At 47.4% G+C, this 12,412-nt stretch overlaps 1 pseudogene; it reads left to right on the top strand.

The window, feature by feature from the left end:
- The window catches only part of LOC144147480 (uncharacterized), a 66,219-nt pseudogene that overhangs the window by 49,583 nt on the left and 4,224 nt on the right, over positions 1-12,412 (top strand).

Genomic DNA, 12,412 nt, shown 5'->3' with positions numbered 1-12,412 from the left:
GCCGCAGGCAGCCGCCGAATGCGCAGAGAGCGAAGCGTCTGACGAGGCTTGTCGCTACTTGTCCCCGACATGATTGCGCCTGTTTTCGAAGGCGCACGAGTGGCTTCGCCGCACAGCCGAGGAGTGATGCGGGGAAGTACTGCGGCGCTGGCCCATTCGTAACAGTGGCTAGAAGCCTTGTGCGCCAGAGTCAAGTGACTTGCTGTTCGTCCCCGCAAACCGCGCGCGAGGTGAGTGCCGAATTTACGAGGGGCAGGAGGAGGCAACCCATCGTCTGTCAATCGCGGTTCAGACTTGCAACGCATGTTGTGACGTTTTGTTCGTTCGAAACGCATCTCTGGATTGTTTTGAAGTTGAATAAAATGTGTGAGTCAAACCCGGGCATTCGGCTCAGGGCGTTCTCTGCGATTGCACAAAAGAAGTGCCACGGGGTTCAACGCTTTCTTTATGGAACGTACTCAGGTAAGAGAATATCCATGTTGTGTTATGGCCGTGTTGCATTCAATACAAACGGTTAAGCGTTTGTTTACACTTGTTTCGTTTGTCGTAAAATGTCCAAGCGCTCCGGCACTACGCTGGCAGATCAGCCGGCGAGCCGAGGCTGAGCAGACGACTCATCTCTTTGCCGGATGTGCGTGAAAAAGTCGCCCAATAGCAGGATGTCTAGCTCATGACGAACATCTGGGAATCGATGACGTAGACATGTGAAGATGGCGGCGTTCAAAAATACGAAGGGAAGGGTGAGAAAAAAGCGACAAACTTTGCAACAAAAATGTGAGCTTTCCGCTGCGCGTAAAAGAGTAATACTTGGCACAGATGACGTTGACGACCCAATCTAACGGTTGCGCTAGTTCATTTAGTGTGCTCAAAACGCCTTTCAGGGCCCCTTTAAAATTAGTCACGTGAGAGGCCTCAGCAGGCCCGAAAGACGCGTTTTCCCCCTTTTCTCCGTCGCGTTAATCTGCCTGAATTCGGGAGACGGTAGACAAAACTGACGTGAAATTTCCTTTTTTTTTTAGACAACTGAGAACACAAATCACTCTGAAAACTCGGGTGACAGATAAATTCCGCTCATCTTTATTGTACCAAGTGAACCCCTCCCTTCCATATCCATGCACGTATCATCTCGGTCGTTCCGTCAACACACTATTAAATTGCCTCCGTCTTGGGGGCGCCTACGCGAAGAAACTTCTGTACTGTATTCTATTCGCTGACGACACCTGCGGCACTTCTGGACATCAATCTAAAGACGCGCTTCTCGTACTTCTCGAAGGCCCACTCCATGCTAACGAGCGAAGAAAATCGAGTGATAAGATAAGCCTGTTATGTGGGACACCCCTGTATTTGGGAAAGCTATTGGGTCCATGGGACGATCTACGAGATCAGAACAAAGCAATCCGTGCCATAAGATATTTCTATCAAGTAGTGTCGATATGCGAACACTAGTAAATGCACGTACGTTACCCTGGACGAGAGTGGCAACACACATCGGAGTTATGCGTTGTATTGTAAACAGGGAAATATTTGTGTATGCATTTCATTATGAAAATTTTATGTAGTTTGTGTATAGAAGGGGCGTACAAGCTATGGACATATTGTTGCTCTATGTGGGCGTATAAATTGTACATAGCTTAAAGTTCACTTAGCGCACGTGGCATCTTTCGACGGTTCTCTTTTCTAATGTGATTTGTGTCACCTTGTGGTTTATTGGGGCAGTCGCTACGCCTTTTCGTTGCCCTAATGTTTGGAGTAGCCAGCTCCTCTTTTGGTTGAAGCTATTCCCTCCCCCCCCCCCCCCTCTCTCTCTCTCTCTCTCTCTCTCTCTCTCTCTCTCTCTCTCGGAGAACATTAAACGTTGATGATCGCTCTGGTCATGACGAGCAGTGATGACGTGTCTAGCCGAATGGGGAGCGGAACTGTGCTCCCTGTCCCCAAGAGGCCCAACGGCGTGTAATTGCCTAATTAACCTAGGGGTAGGTTGAGGAGGAGGGGGGGAGCATGTGTATGGGGGAGGGCGGTGACTATATCTATCCCCAGTCATCCCACTTTGTTCTCATGGATTCTTTCGAAATAATAATGATCATTGAACATTTCTTCTTCTGCCTAAAATGCGCTGCCAAGCTTAGCTGTGATGCAGACCTTCAAGCTCATCTTGAGCGCCAGTTGTATTGCTCTTTTTTCTGCAAAGACGGACTCTTGGGCACTCGTTGCCCTGAATATGCTATGCGCCATGACAGGCCTTATGTTTTTCAGATGCGGGAGTTGTGCGGTCACCTGAACACGCCGCAGTGATGTAGTGGCTAACAAGTTATAGTGCTGTAGACTTGAAGTCATGGCTTCGGTTCTCTCGAATATCCATGTGCTCATGCTGGCGCTATAAAAGAATGTGCGCGTGGGCTAGGTTTTAGCACACGTAAAGGAACCCCAGGTGAATTAATTAATATTTGCAGCTTTGATGTGTTCATAAACAATAAGAATACCTGTGTTGTTCCACTCACCCTGTTTGTGGATAATTGCAGGCTAGTGATGACGGAGGAACAGGTTGACTTCTACGTGGTCCACTGGGGCGGATTTCTTCTAGATCTGACGGTCGGCTTCCTTATGGTGGCCACTATTGTGCGACCCGTCGGTGTGCTCTTCTGTGTCCTCTTCAACGCCATGAATTCCAGAATATTCGCCATTGGTACGTTTGCCTTTTCTCTACTGTCAACAGTTCGCTAGGCAATAGCGTTTCAGTAGGATGATCCAAGAACCAGGCACGCCTTTCCGGTTCTTGCAGTGTGCATTCTTGCAACTTCAGCAACGAAGCTTCAGCGACCAGTCTGCCCAGTTGCAGTTATTTTCTTAATTTCTTTGGCCGAAATCTATATTCAAAGTCACTCGCATGCAGGTGTCTGCTTGGTAGCTATATAGGGTGGATGGATGGATGGATGGATGGATGGATGGATGGATGTATGGATGGATGGATGGATGGATGGATGGATGGATGGATGGATGGATGGATGGGTGGATGGATGGATGGATGGATGGATGGATGGACGGATAGTGTAAGCATACCGTAGATATTTGGCTTTTTTTCTTTCCCTTCCGAGCTCTGAAGTCGGTGCCGAGCGCCGTTGTGTCCACCGAGGACAAAATGCGCGCGGGAGCTCAATTAGCTCAAGGCTCCAGTTACTGGAGCCAGCTCCTTTATCGTGTTCTTCTCTTCACAAGCACTCATCTTCAGAAGCACCGACACGGCGCGCAGCCCCTTAAGTGGCGCCACACCGTTTCGCGTCGGATTGTTTTGTTTGTGCCGTTTGTTTGCTGCCGAGCCAATTCAAGCTTTTGGACCTGATGTCACTACCTTGACATCACCCGGATATCCGCCTGACATCATCCGAACAGGGACGCCAGTAGGGTCGCTGCCCAAACCCTTCAAAAACAAGGACCCTCTTGGTCTGGGGTAGGACTCCTGCTTCTCGCAGGCGCTACGCGCCATCAGCTATGCCAAGTAATTTTTAAGGCCCACCGTTTGGGTCAATCCTCGTCCTGATACGCGCTATGTGCTATGCCGAACGAGTGTTTAACGAATTTATCCGTCTCTGTAGATTGTGTATACATTTTGTAAAAAAGATTTGCCTATAAACTATCTTCAAGTTCTACCGCACCCTTCGCCAGTGTTTTTTAATTCATGTTCTTCCCTTTACTCTCCTGTGATTGACACAACTTCAATAAAGAGATTGTCTTTATAATATAAATTTTATTTACCATCAAAGGCGAGGAATCGACCAAAGCAATCTTTCTGTTTCAGGAATGTTTGCATACGTGATGATTGTGCTAGCGGCCATATTCTTCGATTATTCGTGGCCCAAGAAACTTGGATCCAGTTTGCCAGTGCGAATACAGAAGCTTGTGCCGGACTTATCACCAAGCCGCCCCGACTTCAATAACTGTTGGTACCCAGGTAGATTCAAGGTAAGCTGGAAATGACACGGAAAGCGACGACGTTCGACGTGTATGCCCGCTCGAATTTATATAGATCTTTGTATTATATATATATTTATTTATATGTTTATTTATTTATTGTACAATTTATAATTACCACTTACTGTGTATACACTATTTACTACACTATTTACTTATTGATTTGCTATACCCTTAGTCTATACAGCATTACCGAGGGGAGTGGTGGGGCAAATACAAGCGAACACACAGTGAAATGAATAAAAGCTGGAAATGACAAGGAAAGTGACAACGTTTTACGGGCATGCCCGCTCGAATTTATATGGATCTTTGCATTACTTATTTATTTATATTTTTATTTATTTACTGTACAATTGTTAATTACCATTTACTGAAGATATGCTATTTACTATACTACTAGCAGCAGTATTCGGCGATGCCCGAGTGGGCCACTATAATAATAACACCAATTGATGTAACACGCTCTCAGTTATTTTTTACGTGTCATAATTACGTATCTCACCATGAAGTTGTGGGCATTATCCTATCCTTAATCCTTGCCATTAGCATTAAGGAACACAATAGAATAATAGAATAACGCGCCGTCGTTATTCTCACTGCTCTCGCGCAGCACCGAACTGCCCTGCCGAGAGACTTTGCCCACAACGGGTTCGAGAGCGAGCCACGACTCTCGCCGCGAGTGTACGTTGTCAGTCACTTCACATGGAAGCGATACATTTCATAGTACAGGGGTTTATTACGCGGACAACCACGATACAAACACTACACTGCACTACGCACCTAGCTTCTGGGGCATACACCCGTCAGCGTGTGCCCAGCCCGTAGTCGGGCAGCAGTTAGCGTCCGCCGGCGTTGGCCGGCCGCAACGCTCGCTGACGTAGGGGAAGGGGGCTCTCTGTGGCCGCTACACATTTCAAGCCACTGGACTCGACCGGGCGGCATCGGCGCTCGTCCGCTGACCTCAGACGGCGCAAGCCGTCACATCGCGGACGCAGGGGCAACCCACCAATGAGTGGAATATGCCCGCGGAGACTCGCCGGACATTCTAGATAAACGCACTGACGCAAATCGAGGCATGCGCTAATCGGCACGGTGGGTGCCGTGACCCACGGAAGTGGGAAACAACGGCCAATGCAAGAAACGGCCAAAAGTGGCCGAAGGGCATTTACGTACCGTGCGATCGCTGCGCGTCCCAAGGGCGGTCTCTCAGGGGAGTCTCCTGCGCGCATCCCCCCTCGCCCCGTAGGGAGAGGAGGGAAGCGCGCGAGGATCGCCCTCGCCCCACCAAGGAGGCGGACGTCGCTAGCGCCTCCTCGCCCCGATTCGAGGGGCTTGACCCCCACGAAGTGCACAATTAGGAGCTCCCGCCTGCTGTGAATACATGGGCTCCTACCGGAGGTGTGTGGTAATGATAAAAAGCTTGAATTCATCTTTTATTGGAACACTCCCGAAATAAATTGTGCCAGGATGACGTGCTCAAACGACAACTTACCCCCCGAAAGTGTTATCTCAGTAGGTATGCAGCGTACTCAGCAGTCACAGTTTTATGATAAATAACATGGGCTCCTACGGGAGGCGTGTGATTGCAGAAAGTCCCAACAGATGGCGAGCGCTATGCGAACGCGGGAAGTTTTAAATGAATTACACACCCGCATTGGTGTAAGTTAAAGGATCCCAACAAAATGGAAAGTTGGGCGAGGTGGTACGTATTCATAATGTTGTAATAGCAGCGCAACAAACGACGAGGGACACAGAAGAAATTCACAAAACGGGCGCTGACTCGCAACTAGTATTTTGTTGGAAAGGAACACAAATTTATAGCCGACACGTACAATCTGATGTGGGGAAACAAACAAAATTTCAAAACCTCTGATAAAACCGCGTAAAGGCCTGATAACCGCTCACAGAGTTAGGCGGCATCTAAAAAAGCTTTTTTTCTCCTCGCACAGCCTCAGAGAAGGCTGGCTTACACATCCGGCGCGCCTTTCGTTGATATGATAAGCTTCAACAACTCCTCGTGTCAGCTGGTCCTTACGTGTGAACAAAATGTCGCATTCATCAAAACACGGCTTGCAGCCACGTGCTCGGCAGTGCGCTGATAATTGGGGAGAGGTGTCCTTTGTTAGACTATTCAAATGTTCCCGCAGGCGCGTGTTGACCCATCTACCCGATTGCACCATATACACTTTTCCGCAATCGAGGGGCAACCGGTACACTTCACCCGTTCGACAGGGCCCAAACTTGTCATCGTGATCGATGCTGCAGCCCCTCTTTGATTTTTTCGGTTTGTTACCTATCTTTCTCTGTATGGCCGGGCAAACACGGCTAAGCATGACTGGAGCTGGGAATGCGACATTTACCCCGTATCTTCCTGCTGCATTTTTTAAAGCATGTGATAAGCGGTGCACGTATGGGATGACTGCTATTTTCTTCTTCTTGTTACCTTGTTTTTGCTCATGGTCCGGTTTTCGTTTGAGAAGTTTCATTAGCCTTTCGCAGATTTTCGCAACGGCATTCTCGTGGTACCCGGCTGCTTTAAGCCTATTAACCTGGGCTTCAAAACTGACCTCAATCTCATGCACACACGACTTTGTTAAAGCTGATCGGAGCGTGTTCATTATTATGCCGTTCTTAACATTTTTGGAATGGACGAACCTCTGGTCTAGGAGGGGCTTCGATGATAGGGGACTATACCCAAAACATCCATGATCCTCCTTAAACTTTAAGTTGACGTCAAGGTATTGTAGGCTATGCTCCTTGGTAACTTGAACCGTGAAGTTCAGCCCCGAACCATTTCAGTGACTCTCTTGCTGTAATCTGCCGCGTCCGTGAAAATCAAGAAATCGTCCTCATATCTAAATATCTTTTTCTGAAGTCTAGCCAGACAACTTTCAATTATCTTACCAACCAAACTTAGAAAGATTTCGCTCAAAATCGGTGCCGCGCTCGACCCAATGCATACCCCTGACCTCTGTATGTAAAGCCTATTTTGCCACGTGGCACCGGTACCACGAGAATGCCGTTGCGAAAATCTGCGAAAGGCTAATGAAACTTCTCAAACGAAAACCGGACCATGAGCAAAAACAAGATAACAAGAAGAAGAAAATAGCAGTCATCCCATACGTGCACCGCTTATCACATGCTTTAAAAAATGCAGCAGGAAGATACGGGGTAAATGTCGCATTCCCAGCTCCAGTCATGCTTAGCCGTGTTTGCCCGGCCATACAGAGAAAGATAGGTAACAAACCGAAAAAATCAAAGAGGGGCTGCAGCATCGATCACGATGACAAGTTTGGGCCCTGTCGAACGGGTGACGTGTACCGGTTGCCCCTCGATTGCGGAAAAGTGTATATGGTGCAATCGGGTAGATGGGTCAACACGCGCCTGCGGGAACATTTGAATAGTCTAACAAAGGACACCTCTCCCCAATTATCAGCGCACTGCCGAGCACGTGGCTGCAAGCCGTGTTTTGATGAATGCGACATTTTGTTCACACGTAAGGACCAGCTGACACGAGGAGTTGTTGAAGCTTATCATATCAACGAAAGGCGCGCCGGATGTGTAAGCCAGCCTTCTCTGAGGCTGTGCGAGGAGAAAAAAAGCTTTTTTAGATGCCGCCTAACTCTGTGAGCGGTTATCAGGCCTTTACGCGGTTTTATCAGAGGTTTTGAAATTTTGTTTGTTTCCCCACATCAGATTGTACGTGTCAGCTATAAATTTGTGTTCCTTTCCAACAAAATACTAGTTGCGAGTCAGCGCCCGTCTTGTGAATTTCTTCTGTGTCCCTCGTCGTTTGTTGCGCTGTTACATTAAAAGATCCCGCTGGCCTCTTTATACGCGTGTTAGGACAAAATCATGAAATTTGTTTTTAGACAACTGTGTGGCATTTGGAAGCAAAAACGAATCTAAACTAGTCTGCGATAAAAATTTAATTATGCGAAGAATTATTTCACCGCTTTCACTCTCTCTCTGGTGTAATTTTAGAAATTTCGGCAGTATTGAGCTCCTAGGGCATAGTCACAATGTGCTCAGGAACTTCGAAGCCGTCCGAACCTGCAGTTTCGCTAGACGTTAACGTCCCCTGTTAGGCTATTTCGGCTCTTCAGGCATGTCATTTAGAAAAATTCTTTTCGCCCTTTTACCGGCATGCAGGGCGAAATCCTTGAAATTGGTTTTGTGTATTTGTAGGAGTAACATTTACTAGAAAGAAACAATTGGATAATACAATCAGTAAAACATTTATCGAAGAAGCTTTAAGAACGGCCATTTTGCTCCGAAATGCAGAATTGGCCCAATAGTGTTGATTAGGGCGAAACCGCGAAACTACTTTTTAGGCATTCTTAAGGGCTACACACACCACCAAAAAGCACTTCGATATGACTTCGGGTGAGCGAGATAATCACGCTATTACGAAAACACAATTTCCCACTTTTCGTCGGTCATTACAATTTTCCAAAACTCCGCCTTAGTGAGCTCCTACTCCATGACACTAATGTACTACCGACATTTGAAGTGTCTAGGTGCAGCAGTTTTGGCCGGGTGTTGATGAATCAGTAAGTGTCAGTCAGTCGGGCGCTGGACTTTACAGGTATAGATTTACTTATTGATTTGCTATACCTTTAGTGCAAACGGCATTACAGAGGGAAGTGGTGGGACAAATACAAGCGAACACAGAAGAGAAATGAATAAAAAGTTAGTATGATTACATAGCTCCTGATCATACAATTTTAGATGTATTATTGAAGAAATACACCCATGATAACTTAAAAAGAAACATTAAAAAAAATTCAGGGAAGACTTTAATGGTGAAGTTGTTGTAGATGGGCATTGCCGGACACATAGTTGTGTTTCAGTATCATTGTTTAGTTGCATAGTTGCGGTGATAGTAATCGTCGTCATATGCATCGAAGAGGTCGTCGTTTTCTTCGCGGCGAGTGGTGGATGGAAAGTCATCTTTATCACTGTAGACAGCTCTTTGTCACCGACTCGAGGCAGCGGTGGCGTGATCTGCAAGTCGTCTCGGGTAGGAGTGGCACACTCGTGGCCATGTCTCCAATTATCTATAATGGCTTATAGGGAATGCGGCAACCGTGGTGACCTCTCCCAAGCAGGGTGTCTTTAAGACGCTGCCACGCGCGAGGGCTCTTCTACGGTACCGAGCGCACGCGCATGACGACACGAAGACGAACGAACGAGGGGCGTACGCTATGAAGTGTCTTTCTCGTTCTTGCTCGGAACGAGACACGTATCTTTCTCGTTCTGTTGCCACGACTACGGCGAACGCTGGAGAGAGAGAGAGAGAGAGAGAGAGAGAGAGAGAGAGAGAGAGAGAGAGAGAGAGAGAGAGAGAGAGAGAGAGAGAGAGAGAGAGAGAGGGGGAGAGAGAGAGAAATAACTTTATTGGCAAAGGCTGGTGATCCTAGGCGTCGGCCAAGAGCCCTTGTGCTCTAGCAGCGTCCTCGGCCAGCTGGGTGGCCCAGACTTGATCCGCTGGGTCGGAGCTGAGAAACACCGTCTCCCATTGGTCCACCTGACTGATTCGGCGCGCAGGTGTAGCCGCCTGCGGGCAAGCCCATAGCATATGTGCTAGGTCTGCCTTTTGCATGTGTGGCATTTGTCTGAATGTTGCCCTGGGTAGCATTAGCTATACGTAACCGATTTGATTGATTGTAGGGTTTTAACGCGCCGACGCAACGCAGGCGATGAGGCGCGCCGTAGTGGAGGGCTCCGGATTAATTTTGACCACCTGGGAATCTTTAACGTGCGCCGAAATCTCGTACACACGGGCGTTTTTGCTTTTCGCCTCCATCAGAAAAGCGGCCGCCGCGGCCGGGAACCGAACCCGCGACCTCGTGCTCAGCAGCTATACGTAACCGGGTAAGGATACGAATTCGTCTGAAGTATCGCCATACGACGGATTGCCTCTTATTGAGCGACGGGTTAGCGGGGGGAAACGGGCCCGTTCCAGACGGTAGTGATTTTTTATGTCCCTGTAGGACGCGAGCCTATCGAATGTGCGAATGTGGTGTTATGGTCGATGTCAGCTCGGTCGGTGAATCCTCGAGGAGCATCGTGCGAGTACTCGTCCCCGGCCAGGCCACAGTGCGCAGGTGCCCACATCAGGTAGATTTTGTCGGTCCGCGCATCGCCATGGAAGCCAGATTTAAGGATTGCAGACGCTTCTGGGGAAATTTGCCCTCTCGAAAAATTTATAATGGTAGATTTGGAATCACTGATTACATATTTTATTTTTGCGGAGGCCGTCATTGCCAGTGCTATGGCCGCCTCTTTCCCCACTTCCGGTTCGTTCGTGCGAATCGAGCCGGAAGCAATGGAATTTTCCTGCCGATCGACTACCACGAATGCCATGGCGTCGCGGCCTTCGTAATCGGCTGCGTCCACGTATGCCACGTTCTCTGATTTTTTGTACTGTTTGTGTAGGGCTTTGGCCCGCGCGCATATTCGCTCTAGATTGCGCACGGGAGGCATGTTTTTTGGAATAGGTGGAATGTGCAGAGGTCAGCGGACTCACTCATGAGTCCACTCACTCAGACTCATTTGGACTCAAACTCACGCGTGAGTTTGAGTTTCAGCGCGAGGCTCGTGTGGCATGGTGAGTTCGAGCTTGAGTGAGTTTGAGCCCGCCTGAGTTTGAGTACGCCTGAGACCGAGTGAGTTGTGAGTCCATTTTGAGTTTTGAGTAGATTTTGAGTTTGAGTACACTTTGAATTTGAGTACATTTTGAGTTTGAGTACATTTTGAATAAATTTTGAGTTTGAGTACATTTTGAGTACTGAGTACATTTTGATTTTGAGTACATTTTGAGTTTTGAGTACATTTCGAGTTTGAGTACATTTTGAGTACTGAGTACGTTTTGAGTTTGAGTACATTTTGAATTTGGAGTACATTTTGAGTTTGAGTACATTTTGAGTACTGAGTACAATTTGAGTTTTGAGTGCATTTTGAGTTTGAGTACATTTTGAGTTTGAGTACATTTTGAGTACTGAGTACAATTTGAGTTTTGAGTGCATTTTGAGTTTGAGTACATTTTGAGTACTGAGTACATTTTGAGTTTTTGTACATTTTGAGTACTGAGTACATTTTGAGTTTGAGTACATTTTGAGTTTGAGTACATTTTGAGTTTGAGTACAGTTTGAGTTCTGAGTACATTTTGAGTTTGAGTACATTTTATGTTCTGAGTACATTTTGAGTTTTGAGTCGAACTGAGTTCTGAGTTTTACGCTCACTGTGAGTTTGAGTTTGAGTGAGCGCAAATGTGCTCCTCAGCAATGAGTCTGAGCTTGAGTAAGTGGCGATTCGAAAATAAATTTGTGAGTGAGTTTGAGTGAGCCGCGCGAACTTTGCCGAGGTATGGGAATGTGTATGCCTTCTCTTATGCCTGGAGCTAGTGGGACTTTGGTTGGGGCTGTACTCGGATAGATGACTCCAAGAGAGTCGAGGATGTGCCTTCCAGTCGTGCGGTAGGTTAGGCGTTCTCGTTGCGCTAAGCGTTGAGCTTCGATGAGTTCGCTTAGCGTATTGTGTAGCCCAAGTGCTTAGAAGCGTTCGGTCGATGCGGTAAGTGGTATCCCGATAGCTTGCTTGTAAGCTCGCTTTCGTCCCTTCTTCGTTCTTTTTAATGTCTAAGAACGGAGTGGCATACGTTATCCTGCTTAGAACAAAAACTAATCTTACGAGGTTGTGTTCCTTCATGCCGTGATGGCGGTTTGAAATACGCGATATGAGTCGGGTGATTTCATAGACCTTCTTTTTGAGAGCGAGGACGGTTTCGGAATTGTTTCTGTTTATTTAAAAACTATTTAGCCTACCTCGCTTTGTTGCCTGACTTCAAGCCTAGTCCTTGCATCATTTGTCCTCACAACTCTTGTATTGTGGTTACTGCAGAAGTCACAACAGTATAACACCAGTTTTTCTTGGTTCCTCGCATATATTGCAGCCGTATATCGCTGAAATTGAACAAGACTGAAATCATCGCACGATGCGCAAAATTATGCGACAATTTTGGCCTCAAGTCGATAAAAAAAATCAACAGAGGGTTAAAAAATGCAAATACTGCTTGGTGGTATACACACATTGAAACGCCGGCCAAGTTTTCAAGGCTGAAATAAAAATAAAACTAAAAACTCCGCAACCTACACATATTTGTGACTATATGGCCCTTCGTTGCGTGGGATACAGGCCAAGAGTGACGCGTTCATAACTTTCGGTCCCCACTCAAGCGAGTAATGTTTGCGAAACCTTGGTGCCCAGGGCCATGAACAGCGAAAAGGCTGTCTGTCTTCCGAGTTCCGCCTGCGCCGGTGGAGTCTCACTGCCCTGTGCATCTGCGCGCACGTGGCCGTGCACCTGTTCCTGCCCTACTCGCACGGGATCACCAGGGGCTACAACACGTGGACACAGGGCAGCTACGCCTACTCCTGGGGCA

This window comes from Haemaphysalis longicornis, unplaced genomic scaffold, assembly GCF_048455015.1.
Source record: "Haemaphysalis longicornis isolate Haplotype H1 unplaced genomic scaffold, Haemaphysalis longicornis Haplotype H1 scaffold_1, whole genome shotgun sequence".
Lineage (NCBI taxonomy): Eukaryota > Metazoa > Arthropoda > Arachnida > Ixodida > Ixodidae > Haemaphysalis > Haemaphysalis longicornis.
The sequence above is the reverse complement of the archived record's forward strand: the minus strand, read 5'-3'. Positions and strand labels throughout refer to the sequence as shown.